The 17,406-nt window shown below is 49.1% G+C and overlaps 2 pseudogenes; both read left to right on the top strand.

Moving 5' to 3' along the window:
- Window positions 1–1,644, top strand: part of LOC129352954 (voltage-dependent L-type calcium channel subunit alpha-1D-like) — a 60,641-nt pseudogene extending 58,997 nt beyond the window's left edge.
- A 6,911-nt stretch (window positions 1,645–8,555) lies between these two features.
- Window positions 8,556–13,921, top strand: LOC129352981 (synaptophysin-like; annotated as a pseudogene).
- Window positions 13,922–17,406: the final 3,485 nt, after the last annotated feature.

Below are 17,406 nucleotides of genomic sequence, written 5' to 3'. Positions count from 1 at the left end.
GGAGGCAGAGCTTCAAAATAAAGCCTAGTCGATGGCTTTTAATGTGAAGGGTCTGCCTAATGCTGCTTCCTGTGACAGGAGCAGCAGATGGACCATCCTGGTTCAGTGGATCAACTGGGAGCTCAGGTGAGACGAAGAAACGGACATGGGTCTTCCTCACATTGATCATCAGCTGATCGGGTCACGTGACTCTGATCAGGTCATGTGACTGTCTTGTAGCTCCGCCCCCGTACCGGGCCTACACCACCCTCAGGGTTCCCTCGCAGCTCGGCGCTCCGTTCGCTGAGAAACGGGGATCGGCCGACAGTCTTGTGGAGGCGGTGAGCGAGCGCCACTGGGTCACTGTTCACTTCCTGTTCCTGAGCGTTTCCGTGGAGGCGATCGGTTCCGCTCTGTTCTGTCTCCAGGTTCTGATCTCGGAGGGACTCGGCCTTTACGCCCGAGACCCCAAGTTCGTCGCGTTCGCCAAGCGAGAGATCGCAGACGCGTGTCACATGACGGTGGACGAGATGGAGTCGGCGGCCAGCGACCTGCTGAGCTCCGGGAGCCACGACTTCCTGAACACCATCGGCGACGACCCGGCGGCGCTCTACAGCGACGAGGAGCCAATCAGGACGAGCCGCGAGGAGGAGGAGCTGGCTGACGAGATGGCCTGCGTGACCTCATTCTGAGGATCCACCAACCAGAGGAGAAGGGGGCGGGGCCAGGACGGCTGGCCAATAGGAGCGGTTCGCGCTGCAGGACAGAAACCTGCAGGAAGTTAATGTGATTGTGGAAAAAAGTAAATGGGTCAGAACCATTACCTGGTCGGGTTCAGCTTCCTGTGACTCGGTTCTGATGGAGGTTCTGATGGATATGACGGTCCAAACAGGACCGGCTCTAATCACTGCTGACACTAAAGTTATCAACAGTGACAGGAGAGACGCCACCATCCGAACCGGGACGGGGTCAGAGGTCCCGACCTCGTCTGGCCCGTTACCATGGAGACGTTTCTAGATGTAAATAACCAGAATTTAACTTGAGTTTGCACCGATAATCTCTGGATCTATTCAGCTGTAATGTGTTCTGGTTCTGGTCGGATCGGCTTTCTGGGCCTGAGGCAGGAGGGCAGATTGACACTAAAAACCTTTTTCACATTTTTTAATGTGAAAAAATGAGCAGGTGGATTTATTTCTGTCCTGATTTATTCTTTTATTCAAGTTGGGTAAGAAATCTGAGTCACTGTTTGTTTTACAGGAAGTAAAAAATATGAAAGTGATTTTGACCTGAATCTGAGCTGACTTGACAGCCCATAAAAAGACAAAACATTTTCCAATTTATCCGACCAAATCTGGACGCATTTAGATTTTATTGGTGATTCGTTTGAAAGTCGTTTTCCTCCATCGGGCGCCATCCAGAGCTATGACATCATCAGGCGATGAGGACAGAGCATCTGTGAGCTGATGAAGATGATGAACTGAGATCATTCGGTCTCAGCGCGGGTCCGGCTCGGTTTTCTACTCGTGGTGTTTTGTACGCTGTTGTTCCTGCCGTCTCTTCCGACCCGTTGGACTTTCCCAGAACTCTTTAAGGGCTTTTATTCCTGCTCAGACGTTCTGCTCTGCCTGAATCTGTTTCCCTGCCAATAAAGATCCGGGTCACGCTCCGACTCCGTGTCGTTTCTAACAGATATGTGGAAGAATGTAATGACACCAAACGGGCAGAACCATCCGGGTCCGGCAGCAGGAAACCAGGGTCCAAACCCAGACCTGAGAGCTGAACGCAGCTGCAGGCAGCAGGTCACAGGCAGCAGGTCACAGGCAGAAGGTCACAGGCAGCAGGTCACAGGCAGAAGGTCACAGGCCCCCTGCTGGCTGAGGGCAGAAACGCAGCAACAGTTCAAACAGCAGAACCTGAGCAAATGATGGAGATCAGAGGCTTCGGCCGGAGCGGCGACTCCATCATCCACTTTCACTTAACATTTTACAATGATGTCATCAGACAGACCAACATGGAGCAGACGTCAGCATTTCCACTTCAGGAGATTTTACAGCACAACATCATTGTAGAAGTTCAAATGTAAACTTTTAAACAAAAAAATGATATTTAGGCAGTTTGAAGGTCCATTTAATGTAATAATCATATCAGAGACCCAGAAAATCCAGAAAAGATGAACATTAAAATTGAAATTCATCAAAATTGAAAAATAAAATTAAGAGGGAAGCTGAATTTACATTCCATGGCATCAGAAAAACTTAAAAAATGACTAAACATCAGGAGTTAAATTATGGAAAAAAAAGAATAAATTTATTAAAAGAATTTCTGTGAAAGAATTAGTGTATTTGATTATTTTGTTGATGGGATTTAACCAAATGTAATATGTTTGTTGCCTTTTTCATAAATGATATCTGTATAGTTTTAGTAAAAGTATCATTGTTTGATGTTAAAATGTTCTATAGAAATTACGTAAACTTAAAGTAAAGTATAAACCACCTGGAAAAAACAAAGTACAAATTTTAAATACTTCAAAGGAGCAGCAGTTCAAACTCATAATGGAAAATGTTCAAGTTTAGTAAATATTAAAAAGTCCCTTCTCTTTAGGCTTTCATTAACAGAAAATTAACGCGGCGGCTGTGGGCGGGACTATGGGTTGTGGGCGGGACTAAGGGTTGTGGGCGGGACTATGGGTTGTGGGCGGGACTATGGGTTGTGGGCGGGACTATGGGTTGTGGGCGGGACTATGGGTTGTGGGCGGGACTATGGGTTGTGGGCGGGACATGGCGGCTCTCATAATTAGAGGATTTTCTGATGTTTCCTGTTTCCTGGACAGATTTAATAATCAGCAGACAACAGAAACAGCAGATTATAATCCAGACTACAGGACCAATAAAATCCAAGAACTGACTGAAGGTCAGGTCAGGTCGTATCGTGGAGCTAAAGGCAGCTCTGGTTTGATTTAAATCCAGCACTTATGAAGTGTTTTTACTTGACTTTGGTTTGAGTTGCATTGGTTGCAGTCGGAGTGTGTTGGACAAGCAGGAGACGTTTCTCTGCTGAAGTAAGTTAACAGCTTTAGCTCCTTTGGAGGAGCGGGACATTGCAAACATCTGGACATTACAGACACCTGGACATTGCAGACACCTGGACATTGCAAACACCTAGACATTACAGACACCTGGACATTACAGACACCTAGACAATGCAAACATCTGGACATTACAGACACCTGGACATTGCAAACACCTGGACATTACAGACACCTGGACATTACAGACACCTGGACATTGCAAACATCTGGACATTGCAGACACCTGGACATTACAGACACCTGGACATTGCAAACACCTGGACATTACAGACACCTGGACATTACAGACACCTGGACATTGCAAACATCTGGACATTGCAAACACCTGGACATTGCAGACACCTGGACATTACAGACACCTGGACATTGCAAACACCTGGACATTACAGACACCTAGACATTGCAGACACCTGGACATTACAGACACCTGGACATTGCAGACACCTGGACATTACAGACACCTGGACATTACAGACACCTGGACATTGCAAACACCTGGACATTACAGACACCTGGACATTGCAGACACCTGGACATTACAGACAGACCTGGACATTGCAAACACCTGGACATTACAGACACCTGGACATTGCAAACATCTGGACATTACAGACACCTGGACATTGCAGACACCTGGACATTACAGACACCTAGACATTGCAGACACCTGGACATTACAGACACCTGGACATTGCAAACACCTGGACATTACAGACACCTGGACATTGCAAACACCTGGACATTACAGACACCTAAACAATGCAAACACCTGGACATTGCAGACACCTGGACATTGCAAACACCTGGACATAACCGTCACAATCAAAGACAGGTCTTCATTTTATTCGAATGAAGTCCTTTTATCTGTTGAAGAAAACGTGAGATAATGTTCATAGTTGGGTTATGAGATATTGGACATGCGTTCTGCGTCCCGCTGGCTTCATGCTGCTGAGATTCATCCCCGGGTTGAAACGTCTCACTCATTGCTGCCATGTTGTTCTTTTAAAAGAGAACCGCAGTCAGTGTGTCAATGTCTGTCGTCTGATTATAGGATCTCGGTTTCATGTTTTAATGATGATGAGACAGTGTGTCTACCGGTAGCGAACTATGCTGCTGCCGCAGATCTTTGAGCTCAAGAAGATTATATTCTGGTTAACTGAAGGATGAAGAAGGAATAGAGCAGGAGTCAAACTCCAGACCTGCAGCTTCTAGAATCTAGATGCTCCTCGCCTGCAACCAGCCAGTCCGGTGTTTGCATTCTGCTGTGTTGGACCAGCAGCTGCAGGACTCCGGCCCCAACATGTCTGAAATTTGACTCTAAGGAATAAAACCCAAAGTCAGCAAATCCCAAACCAGCTGCTTGGATCGTTGGAAGGTTATTCCAGCAGGATTTCTAATGAAATCAGGGGAATCTCAGAATCTGCTGAGATCGGTCGGAAGACCGGCGCTCCCGGAGGACACCTCCACCGGCAGGGCGGACCTTCAGCTGGTTCCCCGACCCCGCTCCAGAAACCGGCTCTGGAAACCCAGACTCCAAACCTTAGAAGAGTCAGTTACTCTAAACATCTGAAGACCCGCGTGGCAAAGTTCTTCATCCTCCTGAGACACGTATTCCTCGTTTTGACCTCAATGAACTGAATGCAGTTGTTGGTTTGGCTGGACCGGTCCTGGGTTCGGACGGGTCCGCAGCCGGACCGGTCCTGGACGGAAGCAGTGGGGGTTGTGAGCGTCGTTCTGGCAGAGCGGTCGGCTGCCTGGTGCTGTCGGACCGGGTCAGCTGCAGTTTCTCCGTGACGATGGGATTCACTTTGACAACCTGTGATGTAATTCTGGTATTTCTGATTTTGCCGTCACTGTTGCACAACCAGTCGGTTCTTCTTGTGTTTCATGGCCCAAACCTTCTGAGCATGAAGACATTGTGTTGAATCGTCCAGAGTTTGAAATTTGACCAGTATTTTGTTACTTTCATCTTTACTGCGGGCCGTTTTTGCAGCGTTGTTGGGCTTCTTGCTCGGATCGGAGGAGCTTTCTGTTTGGGGATCACAGGAATCAGTCGGAAGAGGAGACTTTGAGGTGGCTTCTTTTTAAGTCTGAAACCCTCAAAGATCTTTTGGAGCATTGCCTCTGAATCGACTTCAGCAGCAGTTGGGTCGTCTCCGGTTTGACTGGCTGAGATCTCTGCAGAAGATGAGGATTGATGGAAGCGCTCAGGACCTGGTTTCCCAGGTTTGCAATTGTTACTCTTGTTTCTGTTCTTCCTGACGGTGGCTGGAGGAACCGTGGTGTGCCTGCTTGAACTCGCCGACGGTCCTGTTTTATGGTCGTTTGGGTTCATGCCTGCCGCTCTCCAGCCCGGTTTCACCAGACCTTTGATCACGGTAGGCCCCAGGCCCGGTGCTGCTTGTTTCTGCTCGGCCGCTTTCTTGGCCGAGTCCTTATTGGCGTCTACATGAGGAGTTGAGTCTACGTTCTCCTGTGGCAGACTGGGTCCTGCAGAGGTGGAGTTCTCCACTTCAGACTCTTCCTCTTCCACCTTTACCATCTTCATCTGGGACGCGATCACATAACGGCTGCTGGAGCCAGCAGGCAGGTGAGCCATTGTGATAAAGTCATGATTCAACGCCTTCAGGGGGGCGATCCGTCTTGAAGGATTCATGTCCAGCTTTTTGAGGAGGTCAATGAAAGACAGTAAATCCTTCTTCTCCAAAGGATCCTTGGGCTCTGGTCGCTTTTTCTGCAGGTCATCCAAACAGCTCAGGTCCGAATGAACTCCAGGACGAAGCACGACCAATTCACGCGAGTCATTGTAATATTCCTCTGTTGTTTTCAGTAACCAAGTGTACGTAAATTGCCCTGTGACGCACTTAAAGAACCGGCCTGTGCTGAGTCCGAAGGTCAGCAGAGTATCGTGAGGCTTACCTAGAAGCTTGATCATCACACTTAAGGTTTCGTACTCGGCCCGCGAGGGAACAGGTGGCGGCCGAGGTACAAAAACGCTAAAACACACCCCAGACCCCACATGTCTATAGCTTCGTCTAAAGGAAAGTCCAGGATGACGTCCGGGGATCTGTAAGAAAGCGGCTGCTTGAACATGCAACTGCTCAGGCTGTAGGTTCTGGCAGAGAGACCAAAGTCTATCAGCTTCACCCGCAGCGGCTGCGACACACGATCCACCAGCATGATGTTGTCACATTTTATATCTCTGTGTGTTACACGTAACTCTTTCAGGACTTTCAGAGCTACAAGCAGCTGCTGCGCCAAAACTCGGATTTCGTTTGACGTCCAAAGGAAAAAAAAATACCTACATCTGATGTATTCATATAGATTAATGTCCAACATCTCAAAAACCAGGCAGTAATGGTTGTTGTGCTCAAAATGTTCCAGAAATTTCACTATGTTTGTGTTGCCGCCCTTAAATTGTCTGAGTGTCTTAAAAATTTTCATCTCATTCTCGCCGGATTCGTACTGCGACCTCTTCACCAGCTTGATGGCCACCCTGTCCTCCGTCTGCGCCTTCCTGCACTTCACCACACAGCCGTATCCGCCGCGCGCCACCAGCTCTTCCACCACGAACTCGCTGCTTTTGCTGAGCAGGACTGTGTTTTTCTGGAGGTTAAATTCTGGCTTGGAACCAAAGATGGACATTTTTAGCAAGTCTCTTCAACACCAGGACGTTCCTTCCCAGGTCCGGGAATCTGACAGGACAAATGACAGGCGGCTGAGACGTAACGTGACGTCACGAGCCTATGACGTCACGTGCCTTTCATCTGCGTTAGGGCCATGTTACGTCATAGTGCGCCATGGAAACGGAAGAAGAGCTGTGTGAGAACCGCGATGCTTGCTGGGAGAAACGAGTCAGAGCGGAGAGTGACCACCTGATTGGTTAACCACCTGATTGGTCAACCACCTGATTGGTCAACCACCTGATTGGTTAACCACCTGATTGGTCAATCACCTGATTGGTCAACCACCTGATTGGTCAACCACCTGATTGGTCAATCACCTGATTGGTCAACCACCTGATTGGTCAATCACATGACCGCGCTTTCTCTTATCGGTAGGGACGGTAACCATGGAAAACGCGGAGCTGGGCCAGGACCTGTCCGTGGTTTTACCTGCAGCTGCTGACGGCTGGGTCCGGTTCCGAACAGCAGAGCCCGGCCTGGGGACCGGAACTCGCGGTAAGACTTCCTGTCCCACAGGCTCAGACCCGGCAGGAGGCGCAGCTGAGAGGACAGCGCCCCCTGTGGCGGTTTTTAGTTCCTACATTCAGTTCGATTTCGGGTGGTTCTGGTCAACAGCTGATGGAAAAATCATGATCACCAAAATAAACAGAAATAAAGTTATGAAATATTTTCCATCATTATATCAATCAATCAATCAATCAATCAATCAATCAATCAGTCAATCAATCAATCAATCAATCAATCAATCAATCAATCAATCAACCAACCAACCACCCAATCAATCAATCAATCAATCAATCAATCAATCAATCAATCAGTCAATCAATCAATCAATCAATCAATCAATCAATCAACCAACCAATCAATCAATCAATCAATCAGTCAATCAATCAATCAACCAACCACCCAATCAATCAATCAATCAACCAACCAACCACCCAATCAATCAATCAATCAATCAATCAATCAATCAATCAATCAATCAGTGTTATCTGTATAGCACATTTCAGCAGCAAGGTGTCTCCAGAGCTTTACATCACAATCACAAAGTCAGAATCAACAATCCATCAGGTCATCAATAAATTGATTATTGATTATGTTTCCAATAAAACCAACCAGCTGCTTTCAGTCTGGACTTTTAGGATCTCAGGGTTTCGGCTGTTTTACAGTTCTGGACGTTTGTTCCAGATCTGTGGTGCATAGAAGCTGAAAGCTGCTTCTCCTCGTTTGGTTCTGGTTCTGATGCAGAGCAGAACCAGAACCAGAACCTGACGAGTACCCAGTAATAAATGTTTTCAGTTTAAAACATTATTACTGTCAGAATAACTTGGCGGAAATGAAACTGTTGTTTCTGTACAGGAACCAGATCAATGCTGTTTATTGCTTACAGGGAAAATGTATCAAAATATTATGATTGCATTTTTGAGACTTATGAAACAATTTATTTGAATACTTATATGTAGTATTTGGGACATTTAATATTATAATTCTTGATGTTTAAACTAAAGTATTGAGTTCTGCTTCAGATCAGACAGTAAATCAGTGAGAATCACAGCAGGAGGTGGATTTATTAATACAATAATAATTATAATAATAATAAATTACTCCCTTCTTTACTGTAGCCTTTGCTTTTGTTTACGTCACTTTCCGGGTCACATGATGCGTCCCCATCATTGTCATCATTTACGTCATCACCTCCTACTATGGGGGGCGGGGGGGGATGAGCCCCTCCCCCTTTGAAACTTATAATCCGAATTAAAATTAAAAATCTGAATTTGTATTTCTGCTCTGTTCCTGCTTGTTGTTGTTGTTGTTTACTTCCTGTGTGATAATAACAATGATGATGATGATGATGATGATGGTAAATCCCGCCCCCTCCTCTTCCTCCTCCTCCTCTTCCTCTCCAGGCTGCAGGATGGACGTCGTAAATCAGGTACCGACTCTCAGCATCCCGCTGTAATTTAGGTTCGGTTTGTCGGTTCGGCTTCGGTTCTGTTTGTGTCTAGGCGATGCGGTTCTGATCGGCGGGGTCCGGCCCAGAGTTTGAGTGGTTCTGTGTGGGCCTGGTTCTGGTTCTGTTGGATCTCGGCAGCAAAATCCTCGGAAGGGGAATTTTTCTGCGCGTGCGGCTCTGAAATGGCAGCTGGGAGGAAGAGGATGCTGCTGATGCTGGTGTCGGTTCGGTTCGGTTCCTCACCAGCTGGGATGGGAGACTGGGTTGAGCTCAGCTTCCTCCAGAACCGAGTCTGGTTCTGACGTAACGAACCGGGTCAGAATCGGATCGGGTGTGTTTGGACTCAGCCGAACCGAACAAGAATCATAAAAAGTGATAAAAAGGAAAAACTGGATCCATGCAGTGGTCGACCCGGTTGTGTTTGGACCTCCATATGTTCCCATCAGAACCGGCTCAGAGGAAACTGGACTCTACTGGTTCGGTTCTGATTCAGTCCCGTCCAAGTCTGCAGGGTTCTGCATGAATTGGACCTGATGGTTCTGTTCAACCCATCAGGCCTGCATGTGAGAAGGTTCTGATGCAGGTGGTCCGGTCCGGTTCTTATCCAAGGAGTTCTGGTGATGCTAGACAAAGTTGGTCTGTAACCCGTTCTGGTTCTGTTCATGCCGGGTCAGTCAAGTTCTGATTTGGTCACATGTTCCGACCCAAACTGGTCAGAACCAGAACCTGACCTGCTGGCCTGAAGCTCCGGTCCAGTTCTGCTCCTCTGGCCGGGTTCAGCTGTCTGAGGTCAGCTGACTTTAGCTCCGCCCACGTCCTGTTGGCTGGAATGGCGCTGACCCGGTGGGTTGGGTGGTTCTGGTTCTGACCCGTGTGTCCGTTTGCTCCTGCAGCTCGTGGCCCAGGGTCAGTTCCGGATCCTGAAGGTTCCTCTGGGCTTCATCAAGGTCCTGCAGTGGGTGAGTTCTCCAGAACCCACACTGGTCCTGACCCGGTTCTGACCCGGTACTGATCCGGTTCTGTGTCTCCTCCTCTCCCCCAGTTCTTCGCCATCTTCGCCTTCTCCACCTGTGGCAGTTACTCCGGGATGTTCAAGATGGCGGTGGAGTGCAGGAACCGGACGGAGAGCAACCTGGCCATAGAGGTGGAGTTCGAGTATCCGTTCAGGTCCGGACATTCCTTCCCCGCCGGAACCGCAGAACCGAACGGGCCGGGTAGAACGAGCCGTCGCTCACGCGCTCTTCTTCTGTCAGACTCCACCAGGTGTACTTCGACGCCCCGTCCTGTAAGGACCGGGCCACGGACCGGATCTTCCTGGTCGGAGACTACTCTTCCTCCGCCGAGTTCTTCGTCACCATCGGCGTCTTCGCCTTCCTCTACTCCACCGCGGCTCTCAGCATCTACGTCTTCTTCTATGACAAGTACAAGGAGAACAACAAAGGCCCGCTGATCGTAAGTACGTCTCGTGACGCCAGGTGCCTCGTGGGACACCAAGTTCTGATTGTGGCCGGTTCCAGGACCTGGGCGTGACGGCGGTGTTTGCCTTCATGTGGCTGGTGAGTTCGGCGGTGGGCCAAAGGTCTGTCCGACGTGAAGACGGCGACTGATCCGGATGAGGTCATCACTTGATCGACGCCTGTGAGAAGACGGAGAACTCCTGCCGAGAAGTCCACGACCCGGTCATGTCCGGACTCAACACCTCCGTGGTAAGAGTCCGCTCCGGACCGAGAGTCCGCTCCGGACCGAGAGTCCGCTCCGAGAGTCCGCTCCGGGCCGAGAGCTCCGGGCCGAGAGTCCGCTCCGGGACCGAGAGTCCGCTCCGGGCCGAGAGTCAGCTCCGGGCCGAGAGTCCGCTCCGGGCCCGAGAGTCCGCTCCGGGCCCGAGAGTCCGCTTCCCAGAGGAAAACTGATGAAAGGTTTTACTGAAATAGACATTTAGAAGATTGATAAACACAAACTGATCAATAATCCATCTTTCTAGTTTTATGAGGACATTGTGGTGCAAAGCAACCAGATGATGCAGTGAAGAGTCCACTTCCTGGAGTTCACTGTTTCCTCGGGTCACTGATCACGTTTTTACTTTTCAGAATATAGATAATAAATAATGTGACCCGAGGCCATCTGCCAGGATAACATCCTCCCTGACCTCTGACCTGCTTTTAGCCTCCATGTTGCTGCTCGTTGTGGGCCGCGGCGGCGCCGCGCTGACCGACTTCCTCCTGTCAGAGCGGGACGCTTCGACCTCACGGCTTCGTGTCGTACGTTTAGTTTTCTGACTGGTGATTATTTCAGGCTCATTGGAAACCTGATTAATCAGATCCTCATGCAAATCATTTTGGGTTTGGTCCAAAATGGGTCAGGGTCAGTGTCAGGGTCAGGGTCAGTGTCAGGGTCAGGGTCAGCGTCAGGGTCAGTGTGGGGTCAGCGTCAGGGTCAGGGTCAGCGTCAGCGTCAGGTCAGCGTCAGGGTCAGCGTCAGGGTCAACGTCAGGGTCAGTGTCAGGGTCAGGGTCAGCGTCAGGGTCAGTGTCGGGGTCAGGGTCAGTGTCAGGGTCAGCGTCAGGGTCAACGTCAGGGTCAGGGTCAGGGTCAGCGTCAGGGTCAACGTCAGGGTCAGCGTCAGGGTCAGCGTCAGGGTCAGCGTCAGGGTCAGCGTCAGGGTCAGGGTCAGCGTCAGGGTCAACGTCAGGGTCAGCGTCAGGGTCAACGTCAGGGTCAACGTCAGGGTCAGCGTCAGGGTCAGCGTCAGGGTCAGCGTCAGGGTCAGGGTCAGGGTCAGCGTCAGCGTCAGGGTCAGCGTCAGGGTCAGGGTCAGGTCACGGGTCACCTGGTGAACGACCTGCATGTTCTGGAATAATCTGCACTGAATGATGCATTCAGGAACATTAAGTGAAAATGAGCTTCCAGCAAATGAGATGAAGATGACAATGGTTGCATGGTGGTCTCCTTTAGAAAAGTTGTCATTTCAGACTGTATTGATTATGTGGTCCAGTCCAATGAAAGGAGTCGATGCCTGGTCAGGCCACTGGAGCCGACCAATCAGAGCAGAGCGTCGTCCTCCTTTGCTTGTTCCTCCCAGCAGATGGAGGTAACCTGCAGTGTTCCTCTGCAGGCGTTTGGTTTCATCAATCTGGTCCTGTGGGCCGGAAACCTCTGGTTCGTCTTCAAGGAGACGGGCATCATCGCCCCGTTCATGCGAGCTCCGCCTCCTGAGGGCAAACCTGCGCCCGACGCCTACGCCCAGCAGGGGGCGTACGAACAGGACCCGTACGCCAGCAACCAGGGAGGCTACCAGCCCGAGTTCAACCAGCAAGGATACAACCAGGTGAGCCACAGCAGGTAACCATCAATACCTGGTTCTGGTTCCGAGCCAGAACCAGAACCAGGGAGTCGAACTGCAGATAGATTCACCAGAGAGACGTCCAGGGAAACCATGAGCAGCATCTCTGCCCCACAGACAGGAATCGATTGGATTCCCAGTAAGACATAAACAGGTTCTTCTCCCGGTCCGATCGGGTCTTTTAAACCCCACAGCTTTGACTCTGTGTGACCAATCCGGGCTTTCGCTCTGCGTTGTTTCCATCAGTGTCAGATGGAAGCAGATCTGCACAGCCTGGTCCAAACCCAAGAAATGACGTCCAAAATAAAGAAAAATGAGTCAAACAGAGAAAAAGTCAACTCATGTTAACAAGCTGAACATTTAAATCTGACTTTGGCTCAAGCATATAACTTCCTTTCAGTCACCAGCATACATTACGGAATTAACCAAGGGCAAAGTTCAACATGTGGACCAACAGCGCAGCATTTAACCTCCTCATGCATCAGGCTACGTGGCTACGCTGCCTGAGGGGCGTTCAAGTGCATAGGAAAAACTGCTTGCTTCAAATAAACACTAATACAAAAAATAACCAATAAATAGTAACTCTTTGGTGAAATTCAAAGCTTAACAAAGTAATATTATGAACTTGTTACATGTGCATGGTCCGACGGGGTCACGGGCCGGGGGGGTCGTCCGACGGGGTCACGGTCCGACGGGGGTCACACTGACCCCATGTGACCTTCATGAGGTTTTCTTTCTGAGGTTTTGAGGAAAGACCATGACGCTGACCTAACCGTGACATCTGCTGAAGTCCCCCTGAGCGTCGTGCTAACACAGCAGGAGGGCGAAGAAAGGGGTCCATTGGACCCAGCGAGCTTTCCCCCATGCTGTCTGCCGCGCTGAGGCCACTGGAGGATAAACCTGATAGTTTATGTTTTCCTCCTGCCTTTTTAATGAGCTCTTCCCTCGCTCCGACCACGCCGGCTATCAACAAGCATTAGCGCGGTTAGCCTGTGGACTACAGATTTTTATCGCAGGACAAATTTCTATGGTTTCTACTGTTCACCGGTTATAGCGCTCGTTCCTGTTTGCAGATGAAGATTAACCTCCATCAGACTTTTCATCAGATTATTATGAGACCAATAGGATGAAGATAGAGAAGTTTCTAAAATAACTGGTTGTCCATTCTCACCCAGTGTAACGTTCCCTAGAACCTGGACCAGGACTGTTCCTCAGGGAATGTAGGGTCAATGGTACCGATTGTCTTCATTTCTCATAATAAATTCCTTCATTTGCACAATCCAAAAAGATGGCAGTAAGTTCAGCTCGCCCCGTTTCGTCTCCACCAGGGCAGCCACCACACACCCGACTGGCAGACTACCTGCTGTGCGTCTTTGTGACTGATTTAGCCAATCTCATCCTTATTGTATAGTAAAACACTTCAAGGTGCAACACCAGACTGACCTTTGCATGGGTGTGTGGCGGCTATCTGCAATGACTCTGCCTAAGCTGTGAAGTACAGCTAAGTGTGTGAGAGTCATGGCTGCAGGTTCATGGCACCAAGAGGGAAATGATGTCATGCAGCTGCAGCATCCCACCAGGAAACCTGGCGCCACGCTGGCCTTCAGGATGCAAAGGACCACAGTTGGACCTGCTGGTGCTCCACCATCCTGGTTTGGTAATGAGTTGATGAAAAGTCTGATGGTTCATCTTCATCTGCAACTCAAAAGCTTCCATATCCTCATCGGCCATCGATCGTCCTGGTTCCCATCGCGATGTACACTAGACGCATGTGTGATGTTGAGCTGGATCTCTGTGTTTCTGCCACCAGGAGGCTGAGTACAGTCAAGGCTACGGCCAGCAGGGGGCGCCACCTCCTTCTCCAATCAGATGTGAGGCAACAGCAGGTGAGTCCAGGCGACGCTTTCTGGGTGAAGGCTGGATGTTCACCGGACGTCATCATCTGATGTTGGTGTTTCTTTCACAGGAAGTGCCGGAGTGAACCAGCAGTGGGTCGCCTGCAACCTACCCACAATGCAACACTCCAGCCTGCCTGCAACATTACTGGGCGGGGTTGGGATAAATGTTCACTGCTGTGAATCAGTGTGTAAATGATGAAAACAGAATCTAAATGAGAAACCCGAAACTAGACCAAGCAGTGCTGAGTAGAACCCAGAGGTTCTGTTGATCTTCATGTTCGGGTCTGTATCTGTGGACAGAATGTATGTTGTGTTGTATAGATATCACTATGAACAGATATATAATCTCAACCCTTTCTTCTCACTTCCTATTGGACCCTGGGATTTCTTGTTGCAATAAGCCCCGCCCCCAAAAACCAGATTGCAAATCAATGCTGTTCAGACTGGGTTCAACGATCCGGTTCAGATCAGAACCAAACCAAGGTCCGGATAGAAAACGATGAGCGCCTGCCAGCATCGTCTCCCAGCTCTTTGTTTTGCTGCATGTAAATACCCACACAGGAAGTGATGTCAGTCTGGACTTGTAGCAAACGCAGCCTGGACGCTGGCATGGTTTCCATGGAAACTAGATCCAAAATGGCTTCCTGTTACTGGGAGTCCAATTAACAAGCTGTGTGCAGCTATCAATTACATTGCTGCTGAAGAAATGTCTGAAGACCCAATCGTCCATCTGAGGGTCCAAATGTCCTTCTGAGGACCAAATGTCCTTCTGATGCCCAAATGTCCATCTGATGACCAAATGTCCTTCTGAGGACCAAATGTCCATCTGATGACCAAATGTCCTTCTGAGGACCAAATGTCCATCTCAGGACCAAATGTCCTTCTGAGGACCAAATGTCCATCTCAGGACCAAATGTCCTTCTGATGCCCAAATGTCCATCAGGACCAAATGTCCTTCTGAGGACCAAATGTCCATCTGATGACCAAATGTCCTTCTGAGGACCAAATGTCCTTCTGAGGACCAAATGTCCATCTGATGACCAAATGTCCTTCTGATGCCCAAATGTCCATCTGATGACCAAATGTCCTTCTGAGGACCAAATGTCCATCTCAGGACCAAATGTCCTTCTGAGGACCAAATGTCCATCTGAAGCCCAAATGTCCTTCTGAGGACCAAATGTCCTTCTGAGGACCAAATGTCCATCTGAAGCCCAAATGTCCTTGAGGACCAAATGTCCTTCTGAGGACCAAATGTCCTTCTGAGGACCAAATGTCCATCTGAGGACCAAATGTCCTTCTGATGCCCAAATGTCCATCTGAGGACCAAATGTCCATCTGAGGACCAAATGTCCTTCTGAGGACCAAATGTCCTTCTGAGGACCAAATGTCCATCTGAAGCCCAAATGTCCATCTGAGGACCAAATGTCCTTCTGAGGACCAAATGTCCATCTGAGGACCAAATGTCCTTCTGATGCCCAAATGTCCATCTGAGGACCAAATGTCCATCTGAGGACCAAATGTCCTTCTGAAGCCCAAATGTCCTTCTGAGGACCAAATGTCCATCTGATGCCCAAATGTCCATCTGATGACCAAATGTCCTTCTGATGCCCAAATGTCCATCTGATGCCCAAATGTCCTTCTGAGGACCAAATGTCCTTCTGAGGACCAAATGTCCATCTCAGGACCAAATGTCTTCTGATGCCCAAATGTCCATCTGAGGACCAAATGTCCATCTGAGGACCAAATGTCCATCTGAAGCCCAAATGTCCTTCTGAGGACCAAATGTCCTTCTGATGCCCAAATGTCCTTCTGATGCCAAATGTCCTTCTGAGGACCAAATGTCCTTCTGAGGACCAAATGTCCATCTGAGGACCAAATGTCCATCTGAAGCCCAAATGTCCTTCTGAGGACCAAATGTCCATCTGAGGACCAAATGTCCATCTGAAGCCCAAATGTCCTTCTGATGCCCAAATGTCCTTCTGAGGACCAAATGTCCATCTGAGGACCAAATGTCCTTCTGATGCCCAATGTCCATCTGAAGCCCAAATGTCCATCTGAGGACCCAGAACTTTCAGAACTGGCCTGAAGGTCGTGCAGTTTAATCTGCTGATGATTCTCGGTGAACGTTGCTTGAGAAGCTCTGGTCTGTTGTTGCTTGGAGACCCCCAGAAAGAGAGGGAATCACCATGGCAACCAGTGATGATTGCCACTCAGCAGTTTCTCATGTGGGACGAATTCGTCGCCAGGTAGCCATGTTGGACTTCCAGGCAGCTGCTGCGTTTGTATGAATTTCCCCGCCCAGTGTTGAGGTGAGACCTTCTGAAAGATGAAGACCTCCAGACGTGCAGCGTCTCCTGCTCTCAGCCAATCACAGCTCTCTGATGCTTCCTCCTCCCTCCTCCTCCTTTTCCTCCACCTCCTCCTCCTCCTTTTCCTCCACCTCCTCCTCCACCTCCTCCTTTTCCTCCACCTCCTCCTGCACCTCCTCCTCCTTTTCCTCCACCTCCTCCTCCTCATCCTCCTCGTCCACCTCCTCCTCCTCCTCCTTTTCCTCCGTCCTCCTCCTCCTCCTCCTCCTTTTCCTCCTCCTCTCCACTTCTTCTTCTTGGGTTGTTTTTGAACTGTTGTTTAGCGTCGGTATCCTCCTCCGCATGGTGACGTGTTTTCTTTTGTGTTGTTCAGTACCTGAAGATCAGTGTGATTCTACTTCCTGTTTCCTGTTGAGGTGTGTGTGAGATCATTTCCTGTCAGTGCTTCATCAGATGTTTTCCTCTCTTCCTCACCTTCTGTGCATCATTTTATCTATTCTTCTTTTCCCTTTGCTCTTCATCTTCCTCCTCTTCCTCAGTTGTTCGTCCTCATGGCTTCTCCTCTTGGGCTCTGTGATGTAACTTCCTGTGAGATGAAGTACTGCCCAGCATCAGTAACCATGGCGATGGTATTGACAGTGATGTGTTTGTGACTTGTTGCCATGGAGACCCCTCCTCCCTGTTTCTTCAGTGAAAAGTTTCAATAAATGATAATTGCTGAAGGTCTGAGTGTATTTTATTAACCGAACAGATGAATGAACAAAGAGAGACGAACCGGAACCGGAACCGGAACGGATCCAAGGTGACTGGGTCATTACAGGCAGACAAAGTTTCAATGTGTCCACTGGGTGGCGCTGCTTTCTCCACATGCAGGTTCACCGCCAGTCAATCTGACTGACGGGCAGAGACTGAGTTACCTGGAGATGTTATAAAAATGTTTACCCAGCCGGCAACAGACCAGTTTAAATACGTAGCAATACTAGCATCACTCAAGTAAAGGAAAAAGGTACAGTGAAGTAACTACTCTTATAAGTATCTTATTTCCAAAAAAGTTACTTAAGTGTATGTAACCACTTTTGAACATAGACACGAGTAGCTTACACACTACTAACTAACAAGCTTACGGTACTGTACAGGTGTTAGCTAGTCATCT

This window comes from Poeciliopsis prolifica, unplaced genomic scaffold (genome assembly GCF_027474105.1).
Source record: "Poeciliopsis prolifica strain line A6 unplaced genomic scaffold, Auburn_PproV2 SCAFFOLD082, whole genome shotgun sequence".
NCBI classification, from domain to species: domain Eukaryota; kingdom Metazoa; phylum Chordata; class Actinopteri; order Cyprinodontiformes; family Poeciliidae; genus Poeciliopsis; species Poeciliopsis prolifica.
This window is presented reverse-complemented; position numbering and strand designations above follow the sequence as displayed.